Here is a 6,000-nt window from a genome sequence, read left to right on the forward strand (position 1 = left end):
ATCTTTAAAATCATACTTATAGTTCACAGCAAGGTACCAGGTAAAATAAATAACTTAATAAAACATCTTTACTTCTATCTCGTACAACCTTAAAGAAACACTTATTACTACCCTTTCAATCCCACTAAATATCCATTTCGAATTCACTTTAGTTAAGGCCATGGGATCTAAAAATTAACGAACGCTGTTTCACACAACACAGAATAAAGCCAAATACAAAATTTTCAGTTTTTCCCGATTTCCCCCCTTTTCCGATTAAAGAACCGTAAATCGTACATTAATATCACATGACATATCCCATGATCTCTCATTTCCCTCACACAAAATAATGCGTAATCGGAACTGAGTACTGCTCACATTATTACCAAAGTCCCAGGTAGTAACCTTTATCGCCTCCAAAATGTCGCCAAACTACCAGTTACCATATTCTAAAGATCAGGCCAATGTATTTCCTAAACACACACACTACAAAAGCCCTTACAAAATATCCCATTATTCTAAATTTCTCGGAATAATGAAAACAATTATGTCATAATAGGCTTTCCATAACATTCAGCTACTCAGGTTACCATAAATGAAACAACTTGGCAATAAACGAAACAACAACTTCGCTACAATACAAGGGGTATCCTAAAGTCAACTCTAACCAAAATTAATGACAACCTGAGGTATTATTTTTATTTATGAACTATATACATTAATAAATAGTTATTTTCTATTTTATTGATACATTAATTAATAAATATAACGGAGGAGGATGGATATGATATTCGTTATTAATGATTAAAGTGATTCATTTAGTTACAAATCTCACTGGTACATTCAGGTAAACAGCAATAGCAGCAAGAATTCCCAAAATTAATGCCATTCTTGGAAAGCTAGCAGTAAAAGGAGCAATTATTGATCAAGCAACGTGATAAGGAAGTACATATTTGATGATAAAAAGGTTGTTAGAATTAAGAACTTTTTAAGAAGATGTAGATAACATTAATGTTTCACTAACAGAAAGACTGTGGAATGATCTTGCACAATTGAAAACTCTTCTTTCTACACCTTATATAGCAACAAAAAGGCTGCAATCTGAAGAATTGATAGAAGGCGAGAATGGAAGAATGTGAAGTTTGTTCTTTCTGAAATGGAGGGTTTATTGCAAAAGGAATCATTTCTTCAATGAAGAAAAGAGAAACTAGTTTGCTAGACAATGAGATCTTGCTGGGTTCAATATATGTAGATCCGAAACATCAAATTTTCTTGGATGACGAACAAATTAAAAAGGCAAAGAAAGCCATCTATGAACTTTCATTAAGAATGAAATTATTCTCAAAACAATTAGAGAATTCATATCAGGACAGTCAAACTGCAGACATTGCAATTGAGTTTCTATCATTCTCTTCCAGAGATAAATTAGATTTTGAGAAATATTTTTGGATAATATTAAAAAGGCTATGACAAAGCGAATGAAAATAAAGAACCAAAAGCCTTTCAATATAAAAATGAAAAAAATACACACAAGATTTCTACATGATTACGCTTTGAAGAACTCATAAAAATCTATCATGAAAAGTTAAAAGAAGGAGCCCTAATAGTAACAGCTCTTCCTCCTACTCAAGTTAGTGAGGAAAGACTCTTCTCCGTTCTGAAGTTTATCAATTTGGATCTATGGCCCTCCAACAAAGAAGATCTTGCTGAAGCTATACTGTTTCTTAGAAATAAGTAATGCCAGTTTTTCTATTTCATAATAAAGCTAATTAATATAAATAATTTGCTATGTCATCAGTATTTTTTTCCTGTAGCATCTATTACTTCTTTTATATTAAAAAAATAAGTTGTAATCCATGTGTATATGTTTACATATATACATATTATATATATATATATATATATATACATGAGGGAGTCGTAGTCTTAAAAATTCCAGGAGTCAGAGTCGGTCATTTTCCTACCGACTCCACAGGTCTGCTTTTTTCTGGCATGAGGGTGAGATGATTTTATTACTACTTGAGTGTCGAACGTGTACAAGAACTTGATTTTATAGGTTTGACAAATGCCGGTACTAAATGCTGGATGCAAAAAAAAAAAAAAATAAGACAGAAATACCAGGTGAATTTTTTCCATATAAAATGAAAAGTGAAGGATGTTCTCTTTACGCATTCACAGATAGAATGACTCTCGTTTCATACATGGCTGAAAAATTAAGTATTATTATCATTTTTTCAATGCATCATTCGAAATCAGAAGACCTTGAAACTGAGGAACCAGAAATAATAACATTTTACAATGTGACTAAAGGAGTTGTAGATGCATTGATGAAAAATGTTCTAAACATTCTACAAGCCGAAGAACAAAGCGATGGTCAATGACCATATTCTCTAGGTTACTTGATGTAAGTGGAATTAATGCACATGTAATACATCAATCGTTAAGAGATACTGCAAAATTGGAAAAAAAAAATTCTTTTTTGATGGATTTATCATCAGAATTAGTGAAACCACATATGAAACGGAAGCTTCAAAAGCCAACTGTAAACCGAGAAATAAAAATGTGCATTCTGAGACTGCTAGGAGTTTCCAGCGAAATCTGTTCTAGCCAGATGTAACTGATATCCCTAAAAAGCGTAAAACATGCTTTTATTGTCCTCCTTAGACTGAGAAGAAAAACTACCTATCTATAATTCAGCTTCAAGAATCCGATATGTAATGAATGTGACAAGAGAATATGCAAAAATTATGTTGAAAATGCTTAAAATAATGTGCTACAGTTTCTTAATATTCTTTATATATTATACTTTTTTTGTATTATTTTATATTTATTTTACTTATTTGATTAAGTGTTCCGTACGTTTCATATGTGATTTAAAAATTTATTTTTAATGCATTAATTTTAGAATTTTAAAAATAATTAATTACTTCACTATAACAAGCAAAGTGTATTAATGCTTATATAATAACAACAGTACATTATTTAAAAATTTTATATTTTTAAAATGCATAAATAGAGTGCGGTCTGAGAGACCCTCCTCTGTGTTTAAGTGAGAGAAAATTAACGTCTGTACTTAAGCGTTAATAAACTAAAATAGTTAGATTTTAAGTTCTGAATAAGGAATCAAAACACGCTCTCTTATTTTAATATAATTTGAACCATCAGATGATATATCGAAATTCTGAATCTTTTTTACTCCTTAATTATGTCTTAAGGGAAAGCTTTTTAACGAATAAATTTAAAAGCAATGGATCAATTTTAAATACAAAGTAGGTGAAGTTTGAATGTATGTATATACTTCAAAGTCTAGGTAAAGTAAACGCATTTAACGATTATTTTTAATGGAGAAAATATTCTTTGAGATATATCAAAATAATTACTTCAGGATATATACATTTCTTCAGGTACATATGAAATATATGATTGTACAAAACTTTTTGGGAGAATTTGTTGTTATGTCAATAGATAGAAGGAAAAAAAAAAAAAAAAAAACAATGTAACGATTTCGTATGCATAAAACGAATATAATACTAACCTTATAAGAGGAATGAAGGAGCTAAGGTTGTTAAATCTGTAAAATCAAACCTACCGCATATTATAACAAAATTACAGTTTTACACATAAACACCAATAAACAATTTTAATTTAACCGTTATTAGTAATACGAAGCCGCTGCAAATAGCTGTTGCCACCAATAATTTGGAAAAATAGTACTTGCTAGGCAAGGTCCGTAGAAAGAGGTCGCTGCTTTTTGAGATGGCCCAGACTTTCCTTTTCCCATCGATGACGATTAGCTGGAAGTGTCTTCCCGTACGACGTCGGACAGCTAGCTCAAACATGGTAAAAATGCTAAACGTACGACTGGTTGCGCAGAGACCATCTGCGCATGAACATACCTTCAATGTGCCACAAGGAGGTTAGAATAGATTCTAACCTCCTTGATGTGCCATGCGAATCTAGCGCCATTTTGTTCTTGAACGTGGTCGGAGAGACAAGCGTCTAGCCCCTCAGATACTAGTTTCCTCCCGATTCCTCCCTGATCATTTGCGCAGATTCACGCGCAGCGTGTTTACTCCAATGAGCTCGGCGTGGTCAAAGCCGATTTTCTTAAAATGGCGTGCTTTTAAAACGTTATGAACTCGGTGAGCATTAGTGAGTGTAAATTAATTTCTTTTGTTAGTTTTTCTGAAATAATTTTCTTTTTAATTGGTATAGAGGAAGCACTTCCGCAAAGAACCCGGTAAATGTAAACATCGCCAACTTTGACGATAACAGTTCAAACATGGTAACCTAGCTAATTCATCCTATTCGCTTGTTCGCATTTGGAGATTTATATTATTCTTCTCTTATTTATTGTTATTTTTTCTGAATTTCTTAACAACGAATAAATAGAAATATTTTCGCATAATTAAAGAAGTTTTCGTCGAAAGATGCCGGTTCTCGATTCTTCAGTTCGGGATCAAAGGAAGAAAATATGGCGGGAGGGGTGAATGCTAATTTGTAACATGCTGTTCACGTTATGTTCTTAATTATTAACAGCTGTAAGCACGCAGAACCATGAGGTTTCCAAATCCTAAAATAATTTTTAAATGTATAAAGTTCTAGTTTTATTAACTTAACAATGCTAGTGAAGAAAATTTCATTACTGTTGAAGGTTATTTGTAATATGAAATATATTATGAAAAAGAACAGGTATTTGTTGCAACGTAAAATGCTTTAAGCTGTATGCAAGTAACTTGAATACTGAAAACTATGTAAAATGGATTTATTAAAGGTCATGCATTCATTAATTTATTACATGGGCATGGCTCTTACCGAAATACATCAATCAACAGGCCAAGTATTTAATAATGAAAAATGACACTTGTAATAGAAATATTAGTATTCTATATGAATTAGAGAAAATACATATAAGTATAATGTAAACGTAAGTATAACAATACTAATTTTTATTTTTAAAATGAATTTCTACTTCCCGTTATGCTTAATACATTGTTTTCTGTGCTAAATTGAATTTAACACAAATTTATTTTCGTATATCACGTTTAACCTGTTAGTTTTACATGTATAGTCGGTCACAAAAGTATTCTAACACTGGCACCCATTCAGAAAATTTACTTTTCCGTTGAGAAACAAAATTGTCTCCAGAGTCCATCTTGGTTCGAAAGAAAAAAAAAAAAAAAGGATGGCTCATGTCCAAAATTGGCTAGGTGCATGAAACAAAATACAACATGACCTATCTGGGTGAGATGGGAAACAAAATGGCTGCTCACGTGATCCATTATTGCGCTCATAGAAAACGCAAAGTGTCGCTGCGGCTCGTCTCGGTTCGCGAAGAGTGAAAACCCAAAACGGTCTGCAGTGTCTATCTTTGTTGGATGAGAAAACAAAAGGATGGCTCATGTCCAATTTATTTAGGTGTGGGAAAAAATATAACGTGACCTATCTGGATGAGATGTCTCCAGCGATACAGTATAGACTTTTTCCCCATCTGCAATAGGTGACATCTATAAACAATTTCATTGAAATCTCCTCGAAATATAAGAAACAGCTAGCTCGTGAAATTGTAAGGTATTCCCAAAGAATTCCACTTCTTGAAGAAGGAAAAACATCCTGGCTGCAGATGAGGTAGAGAGAGAAAAAGCATGTTGCACCATGGAGAGCCCGCACGGTTCTGAACAGAAAACGTGGAATGCTTTTATAGAAAAGAGTTGAAAGTGAAAGTAAAAGCCGATTGGAAATTTTTCACTTAATTGCCGACTGGGAAAAAATTTTCAGAGCTCAGAAAAAAATTATGAGAGGTAAAAAAAAAAAAAAAAAAAAAACTTTCTGTTAATTTTTATCATGTCTTCTAGACATGATAAAAATTAACCCTACCCCCCTTTTGTGTGGGAATGTTGTCTCACTGTTTCTAAAAATAGACCATGACTCATTCTAGGAATTATATGTTTTAGAAAGGATGAGTCATGGTCTTTGGGTTTCTCCATTCCAAAGTAAACAAAGTGAAGACATCAAATTAAT

At 32.4% G+C, this 6,000-nt stretch overlaps 1 protein-coding gene across 2 annotated transcripts in view; it reads right to left on the reverse strand.

The window, feature by feature from the left end:
• Cap-H2 (Chromosome associated protein H2) overlaps window positions 1–3,752 on the reverse strand; it is a 189,119-nt gene extending 185,367 nt beyond the window's left edge. Inside the window, exon 1 of one of the 2 annotated variants that reach the window (XM_085822004.1) lies at window positions 3,515–3,752. The gene's annotated coding sequence lies outside the window, so the exon portion shown is untranslated. The remainder of the gene's footprint in view (window positions 1–3,514) is intronic. The other variant, XM_085822003.1, reaches the window with a different exon arrangement.
• Window positions 3,753–6,000: the final 2,248 nt, after the last annotated feature.

Source organism: Stegodyphus dumicola, chromosome 8 (genome assembly GCF_044657685.1).
Source record: "Stegodyphus dumicola isolate Sdum_Otavi_A_Nest chromosome 8, ASM4465768v1".
NCBI classification, from domain to species: domain Eukaryota; kingdom Metazoa; phylum Arthropoda; class Arachnida; order Araneae; family Eresidae; genus Stegodyphus; species Stegodyphus dumicola.